Genomic DNA, 12,468 nt, shown 5'->3' on the forward strand with positions numbered 1-12,468 from the left:
AAAAGGAAAAAACACATACAAAATGTATAAATAAAACAGAAAAAAAAATTGCTATCAGAAATCTAGATGTCTCCCACTGTGACTGAATCAGTTCCTGTCCCCATTTCCACATGCACAACAAGAGGTCTGTGGTTAGGGAGGATAATTGGGTCAGTTCCCCCAAAACACAATTCAGACAAAACAAGAAGGTGGTTAACTCTTACACAAACAGAAAGATTATTACTGCTGGATCCTTTGTATATGATCCATCCCCTTTCTTCTCCCACCACAGCTCGGCCCCAAATTCTTCTATACGAGCCCTTCATTTTGTGCAACGTCTGAAATTAAACTCAGCTTTAGTAAGGCCATGTCTTACTAAATGAAACATCTGGTATGCTTTTGCAAAATGCTCTATCAGTTGAAATGTACTTGAATATATGAGATGTTCATGTATTATCCAAATGCTCTAGAGTTCACATAGCATTATAACTACCATGAAATACAAAAAGGATCTGACAATTCACATCTGACATTCGGTCTGGAATATCTTAAAGAGTGTCCATCTTTCAAAAAAGAATAGAGCATCCACCCATCCTCTCAATTTTAGATCCTTGTAAGTGTGTCAAGTTGGACACTCAAAATAGCCTTTTTTCAATGTCTTGGCCAGTGTTTTACATTCTGTATCCAGTTTACTGCAGCTGCAGTAAAAGAGGTCTAATATGTTGGCTTGCCTGAATAGGGCTTGGTTATATAAAACCATGGATATTGTACTAGCAAAGGGTTTCTTGATTGCATGAAGAATAGAGTGGCCAAAGAACAGAATGTTTAAATAATAGCTACCAAGAAATGACTCAAGTGCGATGATGAATATACTAGAGCTTTTATGTGTGAGGAGGGAGTAATGTTGAGCCTGTTCTGTTTTAAGAGCTGTGATATCATGGCTAAAGTATTTAGACCAAAATGAGAAATGTTTTGAAAAAGCTTCATAATAGACTTGTGTTGCTGGACCAGACAGAAATGAGAGGAGATATCTTTAGATGGTGCTAATTCCACTTTTAAAAGCTGCAGAAATTTTGTCATTGATCTTAGTGGAATGGAATATGACTGTGTGAAAGAGAATGGCTGTGAACTGCTTTTAAGGAGGTATTGTTTTACGGGAGCAGTGAACAAACAAGACATCCGTTATAAGGATTTTAAGTCAGTTTTTATTGTCTAGGAATAGCCAAAAATCTTAGTGCTTAAGAAGGAGCTCTTCACTGACTGAGCTTTCCTCCTTCCTGTTTGACTGCTTACCTCCGTACAAGAGCCAGAACAAGACCCAGGCAATATTAAGTCACATTTGAAATCCCTGATTCAAAGTTTTTAGTGGGATGAGATAGTAGTGCACAGGCCTTTTCCTGGCTTTGTGCAGAGGAAATAGCTTTCACTCTTCTTGCAGAGGAAGGATTTTGATCTGCTTCTTACACACACACACAAAAAGAAATAGTCACAAGTTTACCAAACTTAAAAAACTTCTGAGACAAATTCAATATCACGTATGAAATAGGTTGTATCTATACTTTGAGTATGACCTAGTTTTCATCCTGGAACTTTACCTTGGTGAAGTTTACTGGCATGTTGTCCCTGTGTTTCAAAGTTAGGACCTAGACAAGTCTCAGTGAATGCTTATATTTCATACGTAGATATTTCCCTTGCAAACATCTAGGGTGTGACTCAGCTCCAGCTTAAAACAAATATACTTGTATTGCTGCTTGTAGGTATCTATGTGTACATTAGAGGCTTCATTCAGCTCCCCATGTAGAGATCTCACACTGTCTGTGATATCCTTGATATCACATTGGGCTTCCAGCTACTCCTCCAGCAGACACACCTCTTGCACAAGGTCCGTGTCATGTCCACCAGTCCTTGGTGTATGCTTTGGATGCCCTAGGACATGTCAAATGGCACAAGAAAGCTTGAGCAACCTAATTCAGCTCTATGTCTTCACTGAGTACAGTGAGCTTAAACACCCAGTACAACAGCAAAAACTCACAGTCAAGTGTCCTACTCTGCTGCTGAATTTTAGTCCTAAAGTTGGATGAGGTGAATTCCCTGCTTTGTCTCCGAAGTTGTGTTTGTAGGTCAGGTCTGAATACAAACAGAGCACATACAAGTTAAAACATTGTAGCTCTGGCTAACAGACCTTATCAGGATACCATTACAGAATAACTAAAAGTTGCCAGATGCTACTTTACTTTTGGCTCTTCAGTTAACTGTGGTGATCACAGGCTGATGCCTGAATGCAAGAAGTCAGCCACTATGGAGTCAGAAGTTGGAGGCACAGGTGAGTTATCAAGTAAAATTTGTATCGCCTTTTTAGTAATCAGAAGCATATGATTTTCCATTATCTTTTACAGAGGCAGACATGACTCCTACCCAATTAAAACAGAAATTCTTGGGCTTCTCCCATGAATTGGAGATCTTCTCACAACTTCTAAAGCAGCTGGTGAATGTAGTTTTGGTTACAGAAGTAAATGGGGTTGTTCATGTGTAGATGTACATGGCAGGAACCATGTTTTCACCTTGCAAAGGGTTATGTCTCAGTATGAGCTTAAAATATTCCCCATGTACCCAGTGAGGCATGTCATCCCCTCAGCTCTGCCAAAACCACTGTGGGCCTGCTCTAAGTAGGAACCCAAACATGCTTCCCATTTAGTGGCAAAAAAAAAAAAAAAAAAAAAAGCCCAGCAAAAATGGTTTTCATTGGTTTGTTTTCTAAAAGCTGGATCATTTATCCATCCCAATTACCATCACAGCTGGTGATGTATTGGAGAAAAGTACGGAAACACATAGGTGTAGCGGAGCTGGGATGGAGCAAGGCTACAATTGTTTTGGTCATGAAGCATTTTATATGATGAAGCCATGACAATGTTGAGGGTACACAAGATATTGTCATCACAAACACAAGTAGGTTAAGACATTTCTATACCTTACACCCTTACAGCTTCCTCCTCTTCCCTTCATCACTGCTTATCCACCCCCTACCCTGCTGCTTCTGCTGATACAGCTCCATCAGAGGAACAATATAAACCACATCCCTCGCATGACCCAGGTTAAAAGTAAGCATCCTTTACCCAGAATTGTTTACTGAATAATTTTCCAGCCAAGTTATGTCATTATAAAAATGACCGTATGGGATCAATCCACCTGTCCCTTTAGGCCTGTATTCTGTTTCTGGCAACAGACAGTAGGCAACAGTTCAGGAACCTCCTGCTCAAGCAAAAATAGTGTTCATTCCCCCTAGCAGTCCTTCAAGCACAGCTGTGGGTATGGTAAAACACAGTTTATGGGTGGAAACAGGACCATGCAGAAAGAAGGGAGCAAAACCATCAGTCTCTGTATCACAACTTTAGCTATTTGGCAATTTTGGACATACCTAACTTGAAGAAAACAGTTGTATAAACTGTCTGCTATTGCCAATATTTATTCCAGATTATTTTCTTATTTGTAAAAATATTTTGTTTATAAATATCAGGGATTATGAAAATTAAAGGCGTCCATGTGACTTTCTCTTCAGCTAGACTAGAGCCTAGACACTAAATCATACCTATCCTGCAGAAACTCTAGCCAATATTCCTTCAATTTTTTATGCAAATGTGTTTTGCTCCCTGAAAAAGTGTTAAAGACCTTTATAGGTGGGAATTGTATCATTCTTTGAGATGTTATAGCCACTTTGAAAATCTCTGACATTTTTCATCAACCTTGACTTTGAACGCCTTTTGTTTCTGCATGTTAGAGCAGAAGTTGCAGAAGAACAGAGTTGGGAAGAGTTAGGGATACAATTTTGAAGGTAACTTCTTCTCAAGGTCATGGGTCAAAGAAGAAGCCACTGCAAAGTGAATGTTATTAAATCTTCTGTACTGCAAGAAGTCTTCTAAATATGTATATATACATGTACAGGCTAGCTGCAACCTGAGTGTATTATCATTCATTACCCGCCCATTGGGGACCATTGGGATAGTCTCAGAGAAAAGAAGAATAAGAATTGTAATAAGACTTCATGACTATGATGCCAGGAGAAGAGTGCAAGCCTTGCTGAAAGTGCAAATAACAATTAGCTCTTCAATCTCCAGGGAGCCAGGGGGTAAAATTGATGGAATGTCTGAGAAATGCTTCCTGAAGAGATAAAATCATTCAAAAACCTTAAGGAAATTTGCAAGAATGAGACATTTAAGTTGTTGGTTCCATTTTTAGAAACTAAGAGAAAAGGTTACATTCAGATCCTGGAATGAACATTTTATTAATTTAAGGTGGTAGTGTTGCTTTCTTAAAGGCAACACTATTCAAGGTCAAAGTTTTGACTTCTTGCTTGTGTCTGTGAATCCTTCCACATACTTCCTTTATAAGAGAACAAACAAGGGGAAGAAAAAAGATAAATAAGGAAATATTTTTTCAGCTTTGAAAAGTGAAGCTTATTTTAGATTTCCTGTCATTGAAAAGTCAGTGAGTCCATGAAAAAGAAATATTTCAAATGTGATTTGTCAAAAACATGTAATACTTTCATCTAACTCTAGCAATTACCGTCTACTGAGAAAGGTAACTTGTAAATGCTGTTCTGAGAATTAATACCTGGTGTGTGTTTCCACTTCTGCCATTGCATGAAGCTGTATGTAAAAATGAACACTGTTTTTCTTTGCCACAATAGGAATGTGTTCCACATACAGCAAGAAGTAGTCCAGATGGAAAGGGGTCTTGCTGTCTCTACAAAGCAAGAGTTCGAAGCATGATACCTTAAATTCATTTCCTAGTGAAATGAATAAATTCATGGCACTGGAAATTACTGCCATGGAAAATTAAAAAGGAATGCACTTAAATTCAAAAAAATCATGAAAGTAAATAATAGAAATCACTGAAAAATACATTGTTAGGAACAAGCATGAATATAGATAAGCAGACATCACTGATTGTCACTTCAAAATCATGTAAAAAATGTTATCTTTTTTCTTCTGGTGATTGGTACTGAACACCAGAGTAACAAGGCTCTCTTGCTTTGCTTGCCATGAATAATGCAACTAATATATTTCCTAAGTGTACAGAAATATGAATTTGTTCAATAAATAGCATAAGTACCAGTGAGAGACAAATTAAGAGTTAAGCTTCTGAAATGTAAAGCAGCACAGGGACAGCACCTGTTACTAAACTAGCTAACATTTTCTTTCATAGCTCTTCATTATCACGTGTTTGAAACATTGCTGTTTTCACTTGCTTTTTCCCATGCTTGGCATTTGCCTTAAGTGCTTATAGATGTAGATTTGAACAGATTGGTAGCAACGAGAGGATGATACGGTCTGCACTTTGTGTTTTCTTCCAGGCTAAGGCTTTTTTATCAGCAGGCATGAATTCTGAAATTTAACTTTGTGAGCCTAACTTCAGTTTCATTTTGCCAGCACGCTAGCCAGAACTTCATGTAGCGTGTTTTGTTATTAGATTTGAAAAATTAAAGCCATGATAAGGGAGGAGTTGGGGAGAAGGGAAAGGGCAGGAGAATGAAGAATGATCTAGATAATTCATTTACCTGTGTCGAGGGAAAAAAAAAAAAGATATAAAGGATATTTACTTATATAAATGAAAAATGGCTTATAAAAACTATTTTATTTACTTGATGCTTTCCTCCATTAAAAATCACAATAGGATAGCTGAGTTAATGCAGTTATCTCCTGCTGTAAATAGAAAGAAATGCTCCGTTATTCTAATCTTGCTGTGTTGGCCAGTGTTGACTCTTTAAATGCTGAGTGCAATTTGTATGTTGTTTGATAGAAACCAACACCTCTTAAGTACTTAGCTGTCTGTGTCAAGATTCACCCTAGAACTGATTTCCTTACAGCTATGTTATAAAAACCTACAAATAAGTTTTTTTTCTGGAGGAAATGTTGACAGGTCCTTAACTAGGTAGTGCTATTGAATGCCAACATAATTAGCTGGGCAAATCACACGAAGTATGCAGACTGTCATTCATTTCTGGCACTACTCATATTATCAGTCCTTACTAATTTTGCACCTGTCTCTTCTGTCTTCTCATCTGGAGACTAATATTATAGATATTTTGACTTACACAGCTGAGAAGTCCAATTGCCATGAGCTGGTATGAAGTCCATTTAGAAAAAAGCCACATTGCTCTGGTAATTGCTACTTCTGCTAATATTTCTTTTTACTATCAGTGTTTTCAAACTCCTACTGGTTTTGGTAGGAATTAGAACTACAAAGTTTGTAGGTTATTGGTATCCACTTGGGGTTTTTTTGCTGCTTTTTCTCCTTATGGATAATTCTGGTATAGCAGTAAGTCGTATTTCTACAGCTAATCAAATTCCCCTCCAGATTCAAAGAAATTGAAGCAGAAGACATTTAATGATTTAAGTGTTAATTATGGGTTATTCAACTTGTAGAAAATAGATGAACCAGAAAATAACAAATGTGACATCATCTGAAATGGAGAAGTTACTCATATTACATCCAGGGAAATAAAGATACTGGCTACAATGTAAGGAAAGAGGCTTGATGTCTCCTGAATTATTTTAATTTCCTAATCCAATAATTCTATACTCTAAGTGTGATTGGAACAAAACAGAGAATAAGAACAGTTTCCCTAAGAATATTTCTCATTGTCATAAAAGTGGTGGGGTTTTTTCCACATCCTTCCTGCAGTTGGGCAAGAAGTTTAGGAAGCCAAAAAAAAAAAAAAGAAAAGAAAAGATTACCACATAGCCAGCTGATGGGCTTCAGGAGAGATGCAGAGGAGTTAACTTATCCTGGTTAATGAAACAGGTGACTGCAACAATATTCATCCCATTTAAGCTTGCAACCTTCCCCATCTAATTTCCTCACCAGCCAAACCTTTGACTTTGTCCTGTTTGCTGTAGTTATCTACGTTTGCCTGGTAGGGTGTTAGAGGCATAGAATGCAATTTTGGCTTCTCTCTGTGTGTTCTGTAAATGCTGTATATGCAAGGCTTTGCTTACACAGTGTAACTACATTGTATATGTGAGCTACATCTAATCACTTTGCAAAGCCAAACAATTACATTTTCCGTTATTTTAACAATCATGTTCTGTTAACCCCTCTGGAAATGCAGTATGGACTATAACAAGATAATGTTAACTTTCTTACAGAAAATTAAGCTTCCTTACAGAAATCTTTTTTAAAGTAGGTAATCTTTATTAAATTCCTTTGACCAACTTAAAATTGCACAGAAAGGATCTCAGTCATTAAGTATTTTGTGTAAAGGGGATTATTCCATCTTTTTTGTGTTAAAGTCTTCTGTCTTAATTTTGTCTTAATCTCTTCTAGAGATTTCTATTCATTCTAGCCCTATTAAATTTTATGGGACTCCTTTTTCATGGCAGAATGAGCTGTAGAGACAGTTAGCTGCTCATTGTGCAAATTTTCTTCTGTTGAAATGTTGCTCAGTAGGATACCACTTTCTGGATTCTATCTGTTTCTTTAATTTCACATTGTTCCCCAAAAAGCCCCACATTAGTAAGGTTCACCAAACACTTCCCATTCTTCTCCTCTCTGCATGGTTTATCACATCCAAATTTGCATCATCAGTCAGATACATTGCCTTCCTCTTATCCATCACAGGAATGAGACACAGAATTGCAGGATTAATGAATCCTGATTAACTTTGTCTTCGTTGATTTGGAAATGTCTAGTAATGGGGTTTCTTTTTTTCTTTCTTTATTTTTTTTTCTCTGTATATGGTTAGTATAACTGGGTAGAAGACAGTTGCCTTATCTTTTGATGAACATTTGTAGATGCTAAGTTCTGAACAAAACACAGAGGATGATCATGTTATGTTCATTATGTTTTACAGCGAAATATCTTTGCATTGTCCTCAGCAAATCCTTCCGCACATCTGGATTTTTTTTTTTTTTTTTAATAAAACATTGCAAGCTTTAAGACTTTTGATTGCATCTGGTCTATATGGATTAGGCACACCTCTTTTTAGCCAGTAAAGCCTCGCTTGAATCAGCATCAGTGGTTATGAAATACACTACTCATTTAATAAGAAGGGGTGTTTGGAAGGAGGGGGAAATGTGCGTGGGAAGATTAACTCCAGGAACGATTCATCTGAGCAAACCTAAGGTGTTTCCATGCTGAAGCTGAACCTCTTGACAGTCCATCTAGACAATACCTATCCTCCCATGAAGATTTTAGCTGTGTCTGCAACCCTCTGAATACAGTATAGATGCTTTGAGTGCTTAAAAAAATGAATGGACAAGGGACTGAATTTGGGTCTATTAGTGTTCAGAGTATATTTGCCTACTTCATGTCCCAAGGTGACTTTTCATTTAAAAAAGGAGAAAAAAAGAAAGTGTTAAATATCATCTTACACTATATAGAGTCCTTTGTCTGTACAAAGGGTGACTCTAATCTGCAAGAAGTTTAGGTAGAAGCAAGACTGTATAGTCTCAGTAACATATATATTCAATTAGTTGAGAGCTTGTAAAGATCAGACAACTTGCTTCACTTTTACTAAATCAATTTGAAACTGAGCTAGCCCAGTACTGTGGACAAGATGCATTTAGGTACATTTTAACCCTTGGCTGAATTGCCTTGGCAAAGGTAAGCAAAAGCCTCAACTAAGCAAAACAGACGCTAATGGTAGTTAAATCAGTTGAAGTGCATCTACATTAGGAGCTCGTGCTGTCTAGCAAGAGTGTTTTAAAAACTATGTCCTGACGCAAAAAACACCTCAATCATCCATAAAAAAAAAATAAAATAAAAAGGTAGAGCTGTGACACTAGCAAACCACTGCTGTTCACCCTGTTGTTCTATTATCCCCTTCCCTTTATGTTGTCCATTCAGGGACTTGATTCATGGGCTTTGCTGCTGGAAGGAACTGTTAGATCACAGGCTATGGACTCGCAGCTCTGCAGCTGCATTACCATGGTTTAACAAATTATCCCCGACTGTGAGCCCCAGGAACAGTTGTGGGGCATGCTCTTGGGCCACCCTAAAAGTGATGTAATGCACTGAAGCTTAAACTAAGTTTAAGCTAAGTCACATTACCTTGCAACGGGGACACATTAGGAGCATGCACATGGGCAGTTACCATCCAAAAATACATCTCATCTAAGAGACAGTAACCTATTAGGCTCCCATAACTCCTTCATGCACTGAAGCCATAAGTCTTGCCTCCTTTATAATATAAGCCATAAAATTTCAACTAGTTGCTCTCGTACCGGGCCCCCGGTAATGTTTCTGGGGCAGGAAGCACCATCTCAGCTGCAGCGCTGAGCTCAGTGTCACTGCGTCCTACACGCTAATGAGCTAATGCAGAGCATCATGATGTAAACCAGACAGTGTCTGCAAGTTAGGGGGGAGTTTTAGTCTGGTTTTTCAGGAAAAAGCCTGGCTGTAGTCACACTGCATGTCAGCTCCTCCTTCCTTCAGTCTGCTTTCTAGTAGCCTCTGAACAGACTGGCTTAACTGAGACAAGTTTGGCACAGAGATAAAGGACAAACCTTTTTTTTTTTTTAATATAAAATTCATGCAAATAAACAGCTATGTAATGGAGTGATGCCCTAAAAATCCCCCTGCTGAGAGGAAGGCTGTGCTTTTAGGTCAACCCCATATTAGAAACTAGAAAATCTGCTTGGGAGGATATGTTACAAATGATCTGATAGGGAAAGACTTAGCAGAATTTGCATTTTATTACTTCTGAGTGAATATATGGAATCTTATATCATGCTTGAGATGATAGCACAAAAATATGAGTGAAACTTTTGTAGTAGTCAGACCTTCACAATATCTTTCTCCCATTTAGATTGTTTAATAACTAACATGATGGGAGGAATCACGTTGTGGCTTCGTGTGGTTTGTTGGGTCTCCCTGACCTGACTTAGATGTCCCAGCAGCATCAACAGCGGGGAGTGCACAAGCAGCACTTTGGCCATATTGTGCATGACTGTAAAAAGTTTGAAATGCCTTCATCACTTGGAGCATAGTCTTGATGCATGAGGTCAAACAGAATTTCCAGATTTTCTGGCAAAATTTTTGTTACCAATGATGCTGTCCAACCTGACCTACAGCCCTGCTGCATCATGGCCATGCCTGTGCCTGGCTGCTAAAGCTGGATGAGTTTCTCCCCAGTCAGAGTGCCCTGTTTTTCTCTGACTTTTTAAGGCTCCATTTCCAGGGTGCTGCCCGGTGATGAATTTGTCATTCACTGCAGATGCTGGAAACATCCTCCAATAAAAGAACCAACCTCCACAATTACAGGGTACTCCATGAAACATGAGTAGGCATTACAGATTTTGGCTGGATTGTATCCCCAAAAAACCTGCATGTATAATGTTCTTAGAGGAACTTTTATTCTTCCCTCAATTAAATACATATACGTTTCCTGATGCAGGTATTAATTTCAAAAGGTTGGTGCATTGGAATGCTGTATCACATCTTTTATTTTGAATAATTGGAACATTGTTATTTGTACTTCTTAATATTTTAACACAGCCCTCCCCCCAGCATGAACTAGAACTACAAATGTCACTGCATGTGACCTCTGAGATGGGTATGATGACCCTACTAAAAAAGAGCTGAGGGGTTGCTTGTTCCTTACCTTTTGGGTTGCATTATTTTCAGATTCAGGGTTAAAATATGGCTGTTTGGAAGGGAAAAGCATGGCTTTGAGAAGAACTGATCGTAGAGACAGGAGCATAAGGTCAGGTGGAAACTGCTGCTAGGAGCCTTAAAAATTCAAGTTACTTTAAGTAGGTGATTCTTATTGTATGTATTAACCTCAAGGGGCAATTGTTGTGGAATACAACTGAAATCAGTAGCATATAATAGGAAAAATATGTTTACCAAACAATGTATATCTGAGAAATCAGATGGTCCATATAAGACCTTCAGGCATCCTCTGTGTGAGTGGGTAGAAGATAAAACATCCAAGTGCACATGTAGATGTATTAGCATAGATTAGTCCAAGACTTTAGAGCCAGGTAAAAAACAACTTTCATGTATTGCTTGTGTCTCCAAAATGTACCAAGTGTCCGATCTCTTAAAGGAGGGGAAGGAAACTGCCTTGTGTAGTTGGTGATTTTGAAATGTTGCTGTTTAAATCATGTTTGGGCACCTTTTCAAATGCCAAAGAAGAATCCGCCAGGCATCGTTAGAATGAACAAACCCTTGTACACTTGATGGTGTCGAGTTTTGCACATCGCGTCTGCTTCCAGGCCTCTGGTAGTGATTTTTAGATTGATTTAGAGAGGTCCCTTTTGTAATAAATTGTTTCATTCCGTATTCACAGTGGGGGGACAGCTGCTGCTGGCTTTCACAGCACGAAGGACAAAACCGTGTATTTACATGGTGATGTTAGCAGATGTGAGGTTTCCAACTTTCTTAAGATTTGCTGGCAACCTGGGTCTTGTCTTTCAGAAGGTCTTATTACTGCTCCTTTTCCTCCTCCTGCCCCAGTAGTCATATTGTGGCATGGTACATAAAAGGTCATCAAATGGGCTGAGCAAATGGACTTATACTGAATTTTCAGTGAACTGGAGGTCTAAGTCTGCAGATCACTGTTTTCAGTGGGCATTTGTATCTGCATCTTTCCTTGATATTTATGGTAAACTTTAGAACCAGTACACCAATGCGGGTAGCAAGAAGTCTATTAAGAAACATTGCTTCAACAAAGTGGAAATTGAAGATAACTAGACACACATTTCTCCAAGGGTTCAGGGATATTTGAATTTCGGAGAGCACAGACTTTTCATCCCAAACACTGTAACAGCAAGAAAACTAGATGCTCTCGAGGTTACCTTGGCCTGGTCAGGAGATAATTTCACCAGAAGACAACGTAACTGCAAAAGACATCAGTTTTGTTACATCAAAAAGCAAATTGCAGGTATCTGGTGACCTAAGGGGAACACACTGTATAGCTGCAGTTCCTGAGGCTTTGAGGGTTTCCACTACTTTCTGCTCAGCAGCATGAGCTACCGTCACACAGGGACTTCCCACTTCATCCTCAGGTGCCAAAATTCGTTTCAGCTGCGTTTCGCACTAAAAGCAGATTCATGAGACTTGCACTCTCTTTCTGTGAGAGAGGTTTGGTGCATAAGCTGGCATACCTCTATCCATGCTAAAAAACTTACATGCTGAGAAGATGACAAAGCCTCTTCTTTACAGCATTGCGACTAGCAGCTATGCTGGGATAAGCATCAGAAGTGTGAGGATCTTGAAAATGGCTCTTTGCATGTTGTAGAATTAAACCTTCAGCGAGCACTGGTCAGATCCTGACTGCTATGTGCTGCGAGCAACTATACCGGTAAGGAAGGTATTGGAGGCAGTGAAAACAGGCAGCCTGCGGGCAGGTGATGGAGAACTAAGGCAGGTCAGGGCATTTAAAAACATATTTCCATTCAGTCTGCAGTTGATCCATGTATCACACAGATCACACCCTTAATAGCGAGGGCTTTGAGACCTTTTCCAGTGCGCCTCTTGCAAGCTGGT

The sequence above is a fragment of the Haliaeetus albicilla genome, chromosome 20 (genome assembly GCF_947461875.1).
Source record: "Haliaeetus albicilla chromosome 20, bHalAlb1.1, whole genome shotgun sequence".
NCBI lineage: Eukaryota > Metazoa > Chordata > Aves > Accipitriformes > Accipitridae > Haliaeetus > Haliaeetus albicilla.